Source organism: Bombus impatiens, unplaced genomic scaffold, assembly GCF_000188095.3.
Source record: "Bombus impatiens unplaced genomic scaffold, BIMP_2.2 scf_0814, whole genome shotgun sequence".
NCBI lineage: Eukaryota > Metazoa > Arthropoda > Insecta > Hymenoptera > Apidae > Bombus > Bombus impatiens.
The window spans coordinates 789,399-808,751 of NT_177233.1; the positions used below are offsets into that span (position 1 = coordinate 789,399).

At 43.2% G+C, this 19,353-nt stretch overlaps 1 protein-coding gene and 1 long non-coding RNA gene across 10 annotated transcripts in view; both read left to right on the plus strand.

Annotated features, from left to right (window-relative positions):
• LOC100749849 (cyclic nucleotide-gated cation channel alpha-3-like) overlaps nt 1–19,353 on the plus strand; it is a 110,857-nt gene that overhangs the window by 64,327 nt on the left and 27,177 nt on the right. The window lies entirely within an intron of this gene.
• Nucleotides 13,137–17,501, plus strand: LOC117152202. Its single transcript, XR_004462515.1, has 2 exons — nt 13,137–15,727; nt 16,418–17,501. It is a non-coding gene; the product is annotated as an uncharacterized LOC117152202 (long non-coding RNA).

Genomic DNA, 19,353 nt, shown 5'->3' on the forward strand with positions numbered 1-19,353 from the left:
GCTTCTGAATATCGATTTTATCTCCACCCGTACGCCACAATGTTGCAGCGCGAGACAAAACGTAAACAAGGTTCTGCACGCGATCTCCTACCCATTTCCGATTTTATGTCGCTATTTTATCGCTTAGCTGATCAGCATATAACTGTCGATAAAACTGCACCTTTTTCTTACAAGGCGTTTCGTTCTTCCTGCGAAGCGAGCAGTTTTTCAATGCGATATTCTTGTACGTTACTTTGTTTAAAAAGTTCGCAGAATTACATGGGCAAAAAAAAATAGAGATAATGCTGCAACAGCAAACTCTCTCGCTTCTGAATCGTTTTTTGGAATTGCATGTTCCCTTGCTTGGCTGATACAAAGCTCTCGATCATTGGGACAGTGACTATGGCATGCCATAATACGAATACGTTGAATGTAGTTGGACTAGAACTTTAAGATAGACGAAGGCAGCGATTTCTACTAAACGATGTCTAGGGCACGAGTTAGGCTAAGGTACCGATACGCGACGGTACTACGTAGCCATGCTATAATATGTGTCAGCGCTTTAGCAGTATCGCCACAACGACGATACGAATGATCAATGTGTTTCGAATCTCTTCGCCTATTTGTAGCCGGCAAAAGTTTTAAAAGAACGATGTCTACCTTGCTCGATATGGTTTGGAACAGCCTATGTGCTTCGGAACGAAATGTACGTGATAGAACATGTATAACAAGTATACGAGAAAATATGGAAGAATGCACTCGGGTTGAACCGTAGTTCGTTTCGTTGTTACCAAGTTTCAATGGCCGAAGTTAATCTCAATTTTCTTTAAAATCTTAACGACGTCGGGGCTAAATCTGAACTCGTCTCGCGAGCTGTGTTACGCGAGCCATAACATCGCGGTGAGGCGAAAGTTCTCAGCGAGAGAAGTTGGCCGAGTACTCGCAATTTATAATGTTACGATGGATGGACGGATCTGCACGAGCTCCGGCTACCTTATTGACTTTCTTCCCAACTCGCCAGCAACAGACGGACGACATCGACTTACGGGAAACGGCGATCCTCGAGGACCTTCGACATTCCCAAGTGCTTCTTCTCCAAACGAATTCATCGCGCAACTTTAACCGAGTACCTGCTACTAATAGAAATCCACTTTACTAGTTCATCAGCCGCAGCCTCTCGTATCCGCGCGGATAGAGTGACGAAAATAATGGAGTAATGGAACAACCGCTTTCGTCACGTCGACCAGTTTCGTTTGTTCGTACAGAGACGACCAGGATGTCAACTGTAAACGATAACATATCAAGAAATTACACGGGTGGAAGAGTCGATTGCAATAAATTATTGCGTGTAATTGCGCACCCCGTTGTAAGAAACAACGAACAAAGAAACGTAGAATCTGGTCAAATGTGCGTGATGGAATATTGGGTGTAGCGTAACACGTGAAGTGGAAGGTAGCGATAGTTGTAGTTGCTGGATGTCCGATGAAAGCTTTCATAGCGATATCTGCGCTTCCTTGCAGAAGCTGGCGACAAAGAACGATCCTCTTGCCAGAAATTGTGCGTTACGTTTGCATCGTACGACGTACCGTGATACTTGGCTGCTGCAGGATGCATAGGTCGATTACCCTAGCGTTATAAGAAAGCGCACCTCCGCGTATGAAGACAGACTGTTTCAAAGAATCCTGCGACACGCACGCTATACACCTTTCTTATTTCTCTATTTACTCTGTGAGGTAATAATGGTAAAACGAAAGGACAGGTCCCACAGCCACGTTGTTGCATTAGCACGAAAATGAGTTAAATCTAGACACAGCGATCTAAGCAAGCGGAAGTAGAACTTAAAGAATAACCAACGTTATTTCTCGCTATTTCACAGAAAATGTGTTCGAATAGCTGGTCATAATAGGTCGGAAGAAGGGCCCCGGATGCACACGGTTAAATATCGCGGACGTTGTAATTTGCTACCTGTTACTGGCTTGATCTCCGCGGTATCGATTATTCCTTTGCGTTATTGCGCATTCAATTTCAAGGATTCCATAAATAAAAATAAGATCGGTATTTCTCCGATTAACAGAAATATGGGATACGGTGATAAAAGTAAGGGAATTTTCCAATGACATTCGTGCAACGATGGACGTAAAAGAAAGAAGAAGAAATCCGTCCGGAACCACTGTGTCGACTGTGTGGACGCAACGGTCTTTATTCCATCGGATCAGCTGTATCGTTAAAGAGTTCCGCTCACCGTAGCCAAGCTTCTTCTATCAGAGGTCCGATCATTTCGATGATTGGAAACTGAAAGCCGGAGGGAAGAAGAGGATGCAAAGAGTGCTGACACGTGGCGCGTAAAAAGCATCAGGCTTGGTCGAAGCGAGTGGCACAAAGCGCGCGATTCCATATAGCGCGCCTCGAAGAAAAGGGAATTTCCCATTTTCTGAATTATCGGTCCCGATCAACGAACGACCGCCCCCCTCGTCCGCTTTCTCTCCTTTACCTCGAGTCGCAAACAATGATTTTCCTCACGTGCCGACCCCGTTGACCCGGCACAATGCGGAAAATTGCAGTGATTGCCGGTTCCGTACAACGCGAACGCCGCCTTATCCCCCGACCCTATCGGGGCTCTGGGCCAAAGCAAAGAATTCTTGAAAGCGCGGCTGCCTCGGCCGTAATCGCGCTGTTAGCAACGTCACACGCCGCATTCTCAACGCCAAACTTGCACCCTCGAACCACACGTGGTATTCGATAGTCGTATAGGAAATAAAATATTAGAGCAAAAGTGGACAACTACTGGATCGTACATTTGGTCATTAGTGGTCGATGCTGAGACCACTCGTGCACGGAAAAGGACAAATATAATAGAATATGGCGAAGCAGTAACAGGTATGAGAGAAGGCAACAAATTTGCACGGGGTAAAAAGTTTTCGAACAGCGACAGAGTGAAACGATCCTGCCACGAGATTAACGTTCTCTCGACCGCTGAATCGTTGTCAAGTTTTCCGGATGTTTGTCAGATTTTTTAAAATATCGCTGGTCCGTGTTTGGCTATTCTCCTCTATCCTTATCACACGCTTTACAGTCCACGCTGTAATAACAGTTGCCTTTTATTGCGTCAAACCAACGTTGCACTGCATTGTGCCGATGTTAGGATTAGAATATTTTTTCCGCTCCTGTATTTATACGTACGTAATAGCTTTCTTGAAAGATATCGATAACTCAGATATCACGCGTTCTCTGTTTGAATGTCGGAATATAAGCAGCTTCCTTTTTCCAGGAGTATCGATTCGCCATCGATAGGAATAACGTAGCGGATGTATTGCCACCTGAACGAACGAATAGGTTCCCTTTCTTTTGTCTCGGTTGCATTTGTCTTTCTTCTTCGTTCTCCTTTTTTCATTTCTCCCTGCTTTTAGTAATCACGGATCACCGTAAAGAACAGGCGCAACGTGTAATGCAAATAGAGAACGTACAAAGGAATAATCAATCGCGAAGATAGAACAGACACATAAATCGTATCTGCGTATCTCGGTCGTTCAGCGTGAAGAAAAGCTTTTTCCTTTGCTGCCTTTCGGGCAATGAAAAATGTCGAATTTGCTATCGAAACTGCTCGTTTTTTAAACGCATTCATTATCGAAACTGCTGCTTCGACAAATTTTGACTATGTTAATAGACCATGATTAGTGGAAACTATCACGTTGCAAATATATTTTGATATAATTTCTGCTTTTTCGATTCGGATAGATACGTGAAAACGATTAAGCTAAAAATTGATCGCCGCCTCTAAACGGAGGTTGGACCGTGTGTATCCTGCAGATTATTTATGCATGAATATAATTATTTCGCATTTCACTTGATACGAAATATTTAAAAGTCTCATTTGCATATTGAAATAATGCTGACACGATGAATTTAAATATTTAATGAAACGATCCCCGCTCTTTTTTTGTGTGTGTGTTAAACATCACCGCTTCCGTGAAGATTATTTCGTCGTTGTGGTAATGGTAGTTGTGGCAGTGGTAGTTTATTGCCTCCCCTATGGGGTTACAAGACTTTCTCTTTATATATTAACCGTGCTTTGAAACCCAACTACGTATAAAACAGAAAGCAGGAAGAAAATCCGCCTTAGGTACATAAACTTTGCATAAAATCCGGTACAAATTAACGAAACGAACCAAGAGCTTTCGCAACACGGTACGCAAATTTAAACCCAGCGATGTAACAAAAATATAACGAAAAAGAGAAACATCGTGATAACTTATGAATAAGTTGACCTATAAAATTCCATACACGCAATACTTCACAATTGAACCACTACTGACGGGTGTCCATGTTTGGAATTTGAAAGAAAAACGTTTGGTAAAATAACAGAATTTCGATTTATGTGCTTATTTGACCGGTAATTGTGTATTTGGCTGCCTCGTATTTTACGAGTGAACAAGGCTGATTAAATTGTCAGACCGGCAGAGCTATAAGGCTAGCGATTTCAACTGATCGTCTGAGTTGCCACTGCAAAGATAGAGATGAAACGTAAATATAGCGTAGATAGTTTCGTCGATATATATCGTCCACTAGATCGAATGGGCATTATCATTGAAAATGTAAGATGGAAGTCGTCGTTGGCAGTTAGCAGAACCCCTGCCGTTCGACCATTCGATGCTTCAGTAGTTTGAAGGACGATATTCGCCGACAGCCCGGGTAGCTTAATTGGGGTCAGATTGACAAAGCACTAGCGTGGCAAGCGGCAGATCCGACTTGCAATCCCGGACTAGCAGTACGGTCGGCCAAATATCTTTCTCCCTACAAATCCAATACAACTGTTCTCGGAAATAGCAAATATTCCGGTCCGTATCGTAAACTTTGGGAGTCGCGTGGATGACCCGAACACGTATCCTACTACTGCACATATCGCTACAGCGTCGCGTGACCGAAGCACTGATGGAACTCGCATGACCCATGTTTGTTCGAACGTTGCACCGTAAAACATCGGAAGTGCAAGCGTATACGTGATTCCCTGCGACACGCCAAAACCCTGTAATTCCCGAATAAGGGGTCACGTCTGTTATCCGTGCGGATGCTCGTCATCGCAAGGCACACGACGACCACCGGCCGATTGTCTATCAGCGAGGACGAGCGAAGCGAAACGTTTGAAACCGCTGCGATCTATCCGTAGAGATACACGTGTATCTCGATCCCTGCTTGTCCATTCGTCGGCGTTGTTCAATTTTCCGTAATGGTTTCTTTCGTCGAATGACGTTTCATGCTGGGCGCGATCGAGAACCCTCGCTCTTCGTAATGTCTCGCGGACCAGCCGGATTCGAGAACCGATAGACCGTGTTATCTTCGAAAGCGTAATTTCTAGCGAGTTCAAACTGTTTTCTTTCTTTCTGTGATTATCGTTAGCGCAAAAGTAATCGAATATCGCGCTAGAGCAGTTACAGAAATATTAGGAATAAAATGTCGTTGCTCGGGAATATTTATCGCGTGAAATTACGTAATCGGTTATGCTTAGTGGCTTGAATTTTATCGCTCGTTAACGATAGTAATGATAGTGGAGTATGTCTGATTTTAGTATAAATAGTATATATATGCTATTACTTTGGTAATTATTAAAAGCGAGATAATGTTCTACGTGAAAATCGTTTCGCTTTATGGGGCAAGATTAACGAAATATCTAATGCAACTTTAGATAAGATAGATATCGAAGTTAGTATGTATTTCGTCTAATTGAAAAGTATGTAGGAGAAAGGAGAGAGACAAATTGAATAGACTGTAATTGAAACTTGAATTAATTAAGACGAGTGCAGCTAAAGGGATTAATCTCAATTTTGAGCATAGCCGTGCCAGGTGGATTCGACGTCTTTAGCAATAAATGATTCTGATGCATATAGACTAAATAATTAATCTCTAATTTTCTGCTAATATTTATTGTTGTCCGAATTAGTACTGTTTAATGGTACAAACTGCGAGATTGAACCCTACATTTTTAATAATAAACGAACCGAGTTGTGTAAATTAAATAATTCATTTGTAGCATTACTGCTAATATGTATGGCTACGTAAAGTGGACAATTTGGTAGCACAAAATTTGATTCGCGAACAATTCACGTTGTAAAGAAACAAGTTTGGTAAATCGCCAAAACTTGTTGTTCCTATCCCGACATTTTTTCCACAAAAATCGAAGTAACGAAGCGTTCGGTCATTTAAATCTTCGCGATTCACTGATTCCTTTTTTATCTTTTCTTTTCCTTTTTTTTTTTTTTTTTCGTCAACGTGAATCGATAGCGTAGTTTTAGTTCAGCTCGTTGAATCTGTCGTTGCGTCGCATGCCTAGCCAGATACGGCTATCTCCACTGAAACGTAACCCCGAATAGATTTTCTATTTAATTACGACATTTCTTTCTATCGTGCGTCCCAATTCGTAGCCATTAGAACGTGGTTGTTTCATATAAAATTTGATAATCGACCAAAATTATCGAAGAAACGTTCGTTCGATCGAATTCGATCGTGCGTTTTAAACCTTCGCGACAGTGAGGTACTTCGGTATTGACTTTTCTACGAAACGTTCATTCAAACTGTAAGTGCAAAGTGCAATTGCAAAATCCAAAGCGACAAAGCAAACATAGTTTCGACAGCTTCGCGATAATGTTCGATGCTTGTCTCGTTTCCTTCAAACGTCGCGTGGTGTTGGATATTGTCAGCATTGAGGCCAGCAATGCAAATCGAACATATCAAATACCCGCTCACGCAGAACTTGATCGAGGCTAGGCTACTATAGTATAGTATAGTATAATATAGCCCACATATATCAAGTACAATATTTAATATACTTGAAACTGATTGATTGATATGAAACAGTTATAGTAAGCACACAGTGCAGTACCTGTAAAAAGCAGAAGCCGCCGTTTCTTCCTACTTTCTTCCCTTCTTACTTCAGTGATGCTATCATGAATCAGATTGGTTGGAAACTTTGCCGATATAATTACGTCGATTAGGTGTCATCGCATAGCTAAGGCGATTTCAAAGCGCTTAGCACAACACACACGTAATACGCTCGCAAAAGTTGCCGACGAGTACGAATGCTCTGACGAGCCACTGTGTAACAGTTGTCGCTGCACCTTGGAGGCTGCGCTCGCTTATTTCTTCGTATAACGAAAATTCGTATCGAAAGCGCGGATACCAGACGTAGAATACCGAACAAATTGGTCCGTCAACCTTCTAATTCGGCTTCTGATTGATGAACGTTTTAGATGAAAGTCGACACAGGCTTACAGAAAGATCCTTCGAAGACGATTTATGGGAATGAAAGTCAGTGAGGACGTCTCCTCCTTGGAGGGTCGTAAGCTTTCTCGATCGATTCGTCGAAAACTTCTAAAAAGACCAAGAAGCTGGCCGCGTATTTCTTTGAAACAGAGAAGCAACGACTCGAAGCAGCCTACAAGGTGAATACAGCCAGCCGAACGATCCTTGGAGGATGCGTTTGCGCATCGATCATAGAATTCATTTTCTGATTTCCCAGCAGACGTACCCCAGGTGTGTCGTAGCTAATCTCTCCAAAGTTGGTTGCTCGTTGCTGAAAACGCTTTTCGGCTCTATAAGAGCACTTTTAGGCAATTTTTCCCACACAGGTGCCTGATATCTGTTTCGTCCCAGTTAGAGAAAATACTTAGGTAACGTTTAGGTCATTTAAACAAATCTAATTTCGTTTAAAAAGTGCGTGAAGTGTATTGAAATTGCATGAAGTGTAACAAGTGTACATATGTACAGTGTAGTTAAAAATAATTACATCTTTTACCATATTAATGACAGTATTACAAAACGTTTAGTTTGTAGACATAGATCACTGCCTCTATCTATAATTTATTCGCTCTTGTCAAATGTAATTCCGTTTCCTGAAATTATGTTACCATCTTGCTACCACTTTTGTGGCAAAGACCTTCTCTAACCTGGTTTCGCACTTTGACCAGTCGAATGGACTGTGAATGGATTGCATTTGAGTCGAAATTAGTAGACGTAGTAGGTACGAGTATTAATATCTGCAAACTGAATGCAATTAATTTGCAACAAAACCGGATCTAGTTAACATATTCGCTGACATAATTTCCATTCGCGTCGATTGAATTCTATGCTGAAATGAACAATGGAATACGTAATTCGATTTCTACTACTGAATTCTATAAAATACTATACGCGTGCTGTACGTATATTCCTTTGTTGTTGCGCTCTTTTTGTAATTGTTATGCGGAATGATAATTTCGCGGTTGCAAATTAATTAATTTCGTATCGTACGTAAAAAAAGAGAAACGTGCATTGCACGTATGTTGCTTCGTTATCATTCTTTTCTTTTAATTATTACGCAGAATGATGATTTTTCAATTGAAAATAACTAATATTGTATTGCGTGTAAATGCATATAATGATGGACGAGATGTAAGCAAAGAACTCTGTATTGTTTCGTATAATGATGATCGTACAGAGCACTGGCGCCATTCGCGAAGCACCTGATCATACAGGATGATTGCAGCAACCGAATTAACACAGCTTTGCTCCAAGCAACGTCGGACAAAGATTCTGCAAGAACGTTTGTGTTCGACGCTTTTAATTCGATTTCAAAAATCGTGCGATTTACTTCTTATTATCTCGTGCAAATGTCACGCTTCCTCGAATCTTTCACGCATTTTTTGCAATGTATCATCTCGTACTAACCGATTGCTCGCTGCTGGATCGGCGTTCCTCTTGTTCATACAGCTGACCGCTGCATAGAACGAATTAACAAATTGTAGCACCATGTACCTGACTCTGCTCTAGCTCCCTAAGGTCCATTAATCTCACGCCATTACGGTCTGCTAATCTCACACGCAATCTTCCGGTGCTCAAAGCATGTAAACTTTAGCTTCTGACCGATCGCACGATCTCACCGTGTCTGCTAACTATATCTCTACGAGTTCGTATGAGAGCGTCTGAACGAAGAGACGACGGAGCAGCGCGCACGCGTTTCACGCCGGTCAACGTGAGCCACCCACTTTGCCACCCACTTGGCCACCCTATCCCGTTCCATTCTCTAGGTCAGGAGGATGAATGAGTCGAGTGAAGCACCCTCTAGGGATGTCACCAGCTTTCCAATCCCTCCGACGCCCCTTCCCAAGCGGCCGTGGTGCAGACTACTCGCGCTCTACCCCCTTCCGCAAGGTTAAAAATAGCCGGATCCGCTGACGTCATCGATCTGTCGTCGCCGGACCAAACTATTCCGACCAACTCGTCCCTGGGAAAGTGGCGACCCGACGCCACTAGAACGGCTCGTAGCTAGCGATGGGATCAAGTTCAATACGTGTTCAATTATAAATCGAAATCCAATACTATCAGCCGCAGTTCGTACAGTTCTCATAGTTCTCATAGAATTTTTGAACGGCGCTTGTAAGGTTCAGTAAGATTATTTGAGTCGCCGGTTGAAAATATTAAAATGCGATCTGAAAGTTCACGCAGGAAGGTGAATTTCTTGTACATTGCGAACAAAACTTCTCGTATCTCTTCTTGATTTTCTTCGATATCCAATCGAAACCAGTTTCAAAATCTCATCAACGCTACATGGAGGTACGCTGTTTTTTCCACGAAAAGTATTCGAATTCGAAATAGTTTCGCGAGCCATTCAGCTTGAACCTATCGCTGCTCATCGCGTTAATAACAGGTGCAGCGCAGGAGTTTTGCGAGCGTCGCGTCTCGCCAACCTCGCCGTATTCGATCAATCGCGCCGATGAGGTTTTTCCACATGGACAGCAGACGTTCGTTTGATTCACTGGAATTCTCATCGCTGCGAAATTAAGCGGTCGGACGGGTCGCGTTCCTGCGGATGTTTCACCAGAACGCTTCTGCTGGCTGATAATTTCGCGGGGTTTAACCCTGTTAAGTAATCCCACTCATTTCCGTGCCAATCGTATTTTGCTGTCATTAAGCTCTTAATCAGGGAAGATGAATCGCCTCGCCGTTCGTATTACCAATTCCTTCGACACAGTGATCTCTTCGTTGCATTCCTGTTAAAAAAGATAAATTACGTATGTTATATCGATACTACTTGCAAGTACTAGAATCGACCTGATTGAAATTAGTTTATTCTAACACCTTATATTCGAGAGATGTACGACTGACTATAACGCTCATCAAATACACCGCAGGGTACTCGTATTGACTGTTAAACACACTATGACATTCTCGTACAAATTAATACTAGTTGTCTGTCTACTTTTTTCTCGGTAGTTTTGAATATTTCTATATGCGGGTGGAATTTTACGAATCGTAGAGAGTGAGCCGAAAGATCGCCCATATTCAGATCGTCATAGAACTGAATCTTGTAGCAAATAATACCGCACGATGAGAACGCAGGAAATTTTCAAGTTGAGCCGGCAAATGATACCTTGTTGACGAGACATCGATCGATCGATCGCCTTCTGAGATACAGCAGATCAAAGAACTCGAGATTCATTCGTGGACTACAGCCCTAAACCTCGAATACCAGGTTCGGATTATGCAAAATATGGGATTACAGTCGAGAATTTCCCATTTTCAGTCGAGATCCCAATGGAAAGAATCACCACATTTTTACAGAGTATGGATAAAGATAAATAGTTGGCTGTTGCAGACACATTGCACCAGACAGCTCCTCGGATGTTGTTAACATTGGGGCTAGCGATGTAAATGGAACATTTGAAATATCCGGTTACACAAAAGTTGCCCGGCCATCCGGGCATCTCATGAGACACCTGAATACACGAGATATTGAACAGTATTGGTGCCCTCAGAGGTTAGGCTACTAGAGTACGTAGCCTACGTATATGAAGGACAACGTTGAATATACTCGGAAGTAATTAATTAATTAATATGAAACTGTTATAGCAAGCACACGGTACAGTACCTGTGAGACACCTGGGATTCTCACGAAGTTAAGCCACTAGGCAGTATTGCCTTGAAATAAACAGCGATGGTCTATGAGTTATTCGGAGTACCGCCCGCTTCTTGCAAGTCAGCTATACTGCTCGATTTGACTGTACTTCCGAGCGGGACAAGAAAGAACACGGAGAACGAGCTTCGAGCTACGGTCAGTAGCGATTCCTAAAAGTAATGGACCGATGGACGTATCACAGAAATTTGTGGCTAATGGTTTCCATAGACTTCCTACCTTGCCACTTGGATACACGTTGTTGGTAGTCGCCTATATGACACAACGTTTGATATACTTTGATGTAATCAATTAATATGCGACTGCTATAGTAAGTACATGTGAGACGCCTGGGATTCTCACGAAGTTAAGCTACTAGTCAGTTTTGCCTTGAAACAAGCAACCGTCCCCTGTCAATTATTCGCAGATCTGCCCGCTTCTCACAAGTCAGCTATACTGTTCGACTTGACCGTACTTCCAAGCGGGACAAGAAAGAACGAGCTTCGAGACAGTCAGTAACAATTCCTAAAAGCGATGGACCGAGTAACATATAGCACGCCAAGGTCGCTGACAATTGTATTACATTCGTCTTCTACCGAATGACGTTGTCGTTTGTTCGACGACAAAAATTTCTGGCTAATCGTCTTCACGGACTTCGTACTTCGCCACTTACTTGGATACACGTTGACGGTAGTCGGATTTAATATTCCAAAGCAGAAGCCGCATTATGTTATATGTACATATGTGAGAACTGGAAGAAAAGATATCTCATTCCTGGAAGGAGTCGCTTCGAAGTTGTAATATTGTGCGATCAGCAGCTTCTTTACGATTTTTTAGCTATTTTGGCTCTCGTATCTAAGTCTTCAAATATCTCACGTATCTGGTGCATCTCGTGAGTTACCCGGCTGTCCGGGTAACATTTATCTCACAAGTGAAATACATTTGAATAAGTAAATACGACTGAAATTATATCAAAATGTTTGATCAAGAATAAAAAAAGTTGCGCTCGACCGCAACGAACCGTAGAGCTTCCCGATGCGTAGAGGAGAACCTGCGGTAGCGATGAAGACCGGGCAATTAACGAAAGGTTCCTGTTCTGCAATTATCGCATGGTTATGTGCACGATCTTGATTGCCATCGCCATTTTTGGAAATCCAGATGAGGAGAAACAAATATCGACGTGGTAGATGGTTTTTTCGATATATCATCCACCGTATTGAATCGACCATTGTTTCTGAAAATCTGAGTTCGAACTCGTTGTTGCCAGTCGATAAAATCCACGGGAACAATTTCCAACGTTATCGGACTGACGTAAAGTCGAAGCGCGTGGATCGACGAGGTTATAAATTTGGAATTCTTTGATCTCCCATATCTTAGAAGCTAATCGATCGATCGATGTCTGTTCGCGATGTATCGTTTGGCCCAAGATTCAGTCGCGAGATCGTGAGACGTGAAAGATGCGCGAAAAATCCTCTCGCTTCTTAAAAGCTAAGGTACACCGGCGGTAGAGATATTCCGCAATTGCGGGGTGAAACGGCTGAAACGTAAAATTCGAGGGAAAATTCACGGGAACACGGCGCTCCGATGAACGATATATACACGGCGTTTAAAATAAATGCAATTATAGAATATAATAAGCGGGGCCGGTCCGTGTGTTACGTCTGTCGAGTACTCTGCGGCTTGCAGATAGCTTTCTTAGGCACACAACACTACGAACTGGGTCGACGCGGGGATCGATGTGACGTAAATGAACGAAATTCCGCTTGGGACGAGTTATTACATCGCGATGGTGCTCGTTCCTCTTCGTTGAGGTAAGATTGAAAGGAAATCAGAACGAAAGAACGAAGAAAAGGACGGGCAGAAATATAAAAGATCTCTGTCCCGAATGATTTTTTTTCTCTTCTGTTTTACGTTTTCCTCCTTTTATCGTTCCCCGTTTTGGATTCTTACTCTTTTTCCTTTCTTTTCTACATTTTTCAATCTTTCCTTTCCACCTTGAATACGTTTGTGACGCGATAAAAGACGATGTTGACTGAGATGATAGATCGCATGGAAGCGGCTATGAAAACGACACGAGATAAAGACAAGTTACGTCTCTCGGTTTCTTACGAGAGATAACTCTAGAATGCAATGCACGATCGTTCATTATCGTACTGAAATTATTTGGTTTCGAAAAAATACTATAACGATAGAAGTTGTTCGCCTCTCGTCGATAGCAAGTAGCGTGAACGTCAGAAAATCAAAGGTAGACTCGTTGTACTCTTTTCGCCAGTGCTTATTCGCAGGATCATATCATCTTCTGTAGATATTAGGAATTACGAATGAATCGAAAAGTCCGAGTCCGCCCGTTTGCTACAATCTACAGTGAAACTAAACACCAACGACCACAATCACAACCTCGTACTACGAGTACACGAGAACCGAACCACAAAGGACGGAAACGCAATGTAAATCCGGACCCAGCTGTAACATGGCAGAACCACGTAAGGCACGGTGAAGAACTAACGCGTATTTGACGCGCATTAAAGCTGAATTTTCAGAAACGCTCTAAACGTGCAACGTAGATGGGCGAGCTATCGGTATCAGTCGTATCTTGCAGATGATACCTGTAGAAGTACCACAAAATCTCTGTTCGCAGCTGTTGAAAGCTCGGTAACGCGTTTAAAGCGAGCTCGTCCGTGCCGGGTTAGTTGCGCGTGTTCGGCTGCCGGGTCCGAGAGTTAATTCGTCAAACGAAGAAGACAGAGAGACTCCTCGTCCGATTTCAACGTCGGCTTTCCGCCCTACTTCGCGCACGAATCCACTCTCGCGCAGCGTCGTTCAAAAGTGTATCGTTGAATTATTCATGACGCGTGTTCTTTTGGACTACGTTAGCGCCGACCACCGCCCACCTCGCCGAGACTTCTCGTTAAGACGTTTGCACGGTGAATACAAACGCGCGATTCCGGCAGAAAAATAAGCGCTATCATCGAACGCGCACTCGTTTTCCCGCCGCTTCCCTTTGTAAATAAGAACGCAGCTAATGAAACGGGGAAAAAGCAGCAGGGAATTGCCGTCCACTCGTACCAGGGGACACTTACAATACGTTGATTGAATTTCACCAGTCACGCGCCACGCGCTTCTCGGGATAATCCAACATCCAATCCAACATTGTCAGTTCCGCTTCTTTTACGGTATAAAATTCGCGTGACGTTAGCGTCTCTCTGTCGGTACGGAACAATTCACGCGCACCGAATCCTTCCGCGTTGATCCTAATCGCACCGCTTATTGGAACCAGTGGCCGATATTCTCTTTGATATTTCGACCTGCACGCGAGACGCGAAACGGCCGGTCGACGGTGGAATATTACCGACGATCGATCCGCGATTATGCATACGTGACGTTATCCTATCAATCGGGATTCGTCGGTGGTATCAGGCCAGCCACCGGCACCGCCAACGAAGAAGCTCGCGCTAATTCTGCCACGGTTTGCAGACGACGTCCATGCTCTAATACCTGATTACGTATGCGTGCATCCGCGTACACGTTGGTCTACCGGGATTAGACTCTATCCGGACAAACGGCACCGGTCTGTTCCACTCTGGTTTAACATTGAGCCCTTAATCTGTACGTTATACCTCTTATCTGGCCGACTAGGCCACGCGGAATCGGCCGTGCCACATCGAAAATTCGCTACAGCTATTCATTATGGATTATCCGACGCAGCTAATCAGCCAGCCGGAAGACTATATTTCGGCCAGGTTACCCGGACGCACCGGAGGCCGGCTATCAGCCGTACGCCCGGTTAATTAGACATAGTCGATCCGGAGAACTATGATCGTCGATGTTCGTTATACGGCTATAATATTAGATAGTTGATTAGACGGGACGGTGTCGCCAGGCCGCTAGACCGTTTGCTTGGAAGGCAGTTAATTAAGGGACAATCGTTCCGCGGTTATAGCGTTAATTAGCCTGTTCGTGGGCCGCGCAGCGTCCGACGAAGAATCGTCGTCGTTTTAGTTTTACAACTTGCTCTGTCACTCGTCGAATAACTTGCTTAGTTACGAGATAAGTGTCTCGTATAAGCATTAAGGCACAATGAGGGTAATACGAAAGACGTTTTCCATGGAGGATATATGAATTTCTGTTACTTGCGTGTGAACAATCTTGTTCGAGAATAGGGTTAGGACAAATTGGTTTAATTTCAAGTATTTAAGATATAATAATCGTATGGCCTTGACGGTATAAATGTCGTTTAATTCAAAGGGTCCCCTTTTACATTTACCCCGCATAGATCATGCGACGAACAGATCTGTTCTTCGTCGTAAAAAGAAATAAAAAGAAATAAAAGTAAATCGTATTTGGCAAAGACCAATTGAAATTGAGCGAATAGTACGATTAACGCGTGGTTTCCAAGTTCTCTGCAAAATGACTACGAGCCTAAAATGGAGCTGTGACCTGTCACTTGTAATAATTATACAATGCGTTTAATTAATTTTGCATCTTTTTAAGGATCGCTAGATCTGTCCGCACGACTCGTGGCTCAATTAGGTTTCGAGCTTCGTCCGATTTCGACCGCCGATTTTACGATATCGGCACCGATATATTCATCGACGATTCGGTCAGAGAAAACTCAGATCACGTTGGATATGGGACGTCAAATCGTCCACTGGAACGCCGACGGTGATCGAAATTAAATATTCAATCAGTGCTGAATGGAGTATCGAATGAAGCGGAAAGAAGAGAGTCAGAACGATCAGGTGGAGGCAGACAATGCCTTTATGAAATTACGTTAAACGATAGCCGCCATAAAAACGTCAAATCTGTTTCCATGGATCATGTCGCAGGGTAAAATCCATTTCTCTTTCTTCTTCTATTCCATCGTTATCGTCTCTGTAACCTTCCCCTGTCCGGATATCATCGCGCTTCCATCTTGACTTTTATTCGAAGGTAGGAATATCCCTGTTCGAACACGTGCATCGCTTACATCCGTCGATATTCCCTGGATCTTTAATCCCTTTCTGTTTTACGAGAGACCGTGAAGAATTGAAATAAACATTATCGATTGATATATTTATATTCTTGGATATATATATATATATTGGCTTGCTCGGAAAGTAATCTCGTCTCTCGCGTGGAAATGAAAGAGGATTATTTTCTTTTTATAAAAAGAGATAGCTCCGTTCGGTTATGTAAATTTATATCAGCCTCGATTGGCCTTACACGGAGTATGGCGCATATTTGAGGTCGAAATTACCAGAAGCAAATTTAGCATTGGCGTTCGATCAACGCATCCTTTCCATACACGACGCGTAATCATCTGATCAAGCCAGAAGAATACGAAGGAAACGTTCGACTGGAAATTCTATTTCGATTACCTGCGAGTTCTTCGCAAATAACGCGGACGCGTCACAACGGATGTTCGTACGACGATACTAACACTGTCTGTCTGCACCTCGAATGTGTTGGTAATATTACTACCACTGTCCAAATTTGTCCACGTTCAACGATTGAAATAATTTCTGATATATTCCACAGGTCCCTCGAATCTACCGTTCAACGAAACTACTATTCAGCGATAGTGTCGCTAAAATCTGTCATTGATACACTAACGTTGTACCTGAAATGCGTGGATAACGCACCAGATACCCAACGATTACTCGAATCGGAAACGAATAAAAGAGAGAAGGTTACGCGTGGCCGATGCTAAAACGTATTGTCCGTACGAGAACGATTAATTTGGCCAAAGACTAAACTAGCTTCTCATAACCGGTACTATACCTGAAGTATCGTTGGCGGTACGTTCAGCGGCAAACGATGCGAAACCGATGTGGCGCGCGATGAAATTGAAGAAAGACGAGGCGACACGACCGGGAGAGTTGCGGCCGTTGGAAACATAGTAGGAAGAAGAGATTCTGTCGAGAACGAAGCGGAAGAAAGTTGCGACTGGCATGGACGTGGGGTTGGTTTCAATCGGAAATGGGCTTCCAACCAGCCGAATAAACGACAACCGAGTCGTGATAGACGGTGGTGGTGCAATTTAAACTTTCTCGTTCTCGCCGGCTTATGGCTCTTTCGACTCACGAACGAACCGGCCCAAGATAGTGGCTGACAGCTCGGAAGAAAGATGGCAAAAGGCGGCACCGATAATATACCTAAACCTCGGGATTCGCCTTGGAACGATCAAAGTATCGGCAAGATTTTGACAGAGATCCGAATCACGGCGTTTAACATTCGCCGTTACAAAAGGCAGAGAATCGTCGGATCTTTTTCTTCTTTCGTCTCGCTGTATTCGCACTGTTGCATTTAACTGACGCGTAGATTAGCAGCGACGCAGCGATGAACCAACTGCTTGGTCCAACACTGGTCTATCTTGCAGAGACCAACACCCAAAAAGAAAAGAATATCGACGTTTCGCCAGCATTGCAGTCGTAGTGTGTAGTCTTTCGTGGTCTGGATGTTCCGAGATGGTAACGAGAGTGTCGCTCGGATGAGAGTCGCGGGTGAACGATCGACGCGAAGTCGATTTTCAAGCTGGATGATCGGCTAAGGGTACTCTTAATTGGACGGCTGATCAATTAAAACAGGAACGAACGGAAAGTACGCTGTATAGGGTGGAGATGGAAAAACCGGTATCTCGGTTGATGTACTCGAGGTGTCTCGTGATCTCTGTTCCTTTCCTATATTTCTTCGGCAAGTACCCTTTGTTCTTTGCTAAGACAAACGTCTTTTCAAAGAGTATCTTATACCCGGTAGTTGGTTGGTGTTCCGCTACCGCTGACTCTACGTACTTCAGTCCGGTGCACCTCTCTTGTTCCTTGAGCCGTGTACCCAAGCTCCTCTCGGTTTCGCCATAGTGACACTCGAGGCCGTGAACGTCTCAAGACTCGCTCAAGTTTCTCGATTTGTTATCCGTATTGAATTACTTGTCATGGATAGGAGCAAGTTAAAAAGTGGCCTTCTTCGGACCTCCTCGCCAGTGAAAAATGCTTGCAGGATATTTGAGAGCGTCTCTCGAGGAACAAAAAATGTTCCATTTAGCCGAGATGCGATGGGAAATTCGAAGGAAATGAGTGCAGAGACGAGAGTGATGGAAGTTTGGAATAGAGCAAATGCCAAGTATCACAGCATGGTTGTTGGTCATTGTTCTCGTACGTAGCAACAATCCGCTCGTACTGGAGATTTTCTCGATTTCAAGTTGCCTATAAATGCGTGGAAACCGGAGGTCTAGTCGCAAACTACGCAGGCGAAACAGTCAGTGCTTGTTAACGTGGCGAACATGGAATTTTGTTGATTTAATGACGCGGTACGATCGACTATTGTCCTGGCTATCTTCTCCCAGCCCTTAGTATACTGAGAAGACCTCCAAGGACGCCAGTAAACTTTTTACCGATGCTCTTCGACAACCGGTAGAAATACAAAAAGTACCAATTCTTCGTTACTTCGTATTTTTGTCGCAACACTTTTTACGAAACATTTATAAGTCTACCTCTTACCGATAGAATATGTTTGCCATTCTGTAAACAAAATTTAGGATACCTACTATATATGTATATAGATTAGGAGGAATTTATTATTTTTTTATTTATTTATTTATTCTTAGTCCATACTTTTCGGCTTTGGACGACCTCCGGTTTACATCTCTCATAATGCACTTGCATCACATATATTTCTTACTCTAGCTTGTACTAGCTTGTACCTATCTATTGCACCTTCGTTGAATATCTCTATGTACTAACTTATATCTAACGCTTATAACTAAGTGCTCATTCCGTCTTGGCTTTTGCTTCCTTGCTGCCCTCCCCCTTGTCGTTCCTGCCCCTCTTCTGCCATTCTTCTCTTCTCTTCTCTATTATCGCTTCTAGTTTCGCAAACTCCTACTCCAGTCACATTTAGTATTTCTACCGTGTTCCTAGCTCCTCCTGTTATCTCACATTCCTCTACTATATATGTTTCAAGTCCTCCGCGATTAGGAGGAATTGATTTTCTCGAAAATAAAATCTAATCCGAAAAAAGATTCCGCTGTCCGATCACACTCTGTTTTATTTAGCTTTACCGGATAACACTGTGTGTTAGGACTAATAGGGCTGCCAGGTTGAATTTAATTTTCACCGACCAGTTTAAATAATTACTCAAAATTAATCACGGGAACGCAGAAAAGAGCACTTCCTTTTGGGACAAAGCGAACGGAAAATCGACGAGTCTGCAAACGGAACAGAATGCTGCGATGGTCAATATTTGGAATAGAAAAGCGAATTTTACAGAGAGCGATCAAAGCGATCATGAATACTTTGGTACATTTCCAACGAGCGGGGCTCGAAGCGGCACTTTCGTTATATTTAGTTTTATTACAAACATGGACGAATGCCGTTTATGGCGATTGAAAAATACTTGTCTCGAAGAGTATCAAAAAATTAACATCGTGATAGAGCGATTTCCTAATTTACGAGCGAGTTTTCAACTAACAAACAACC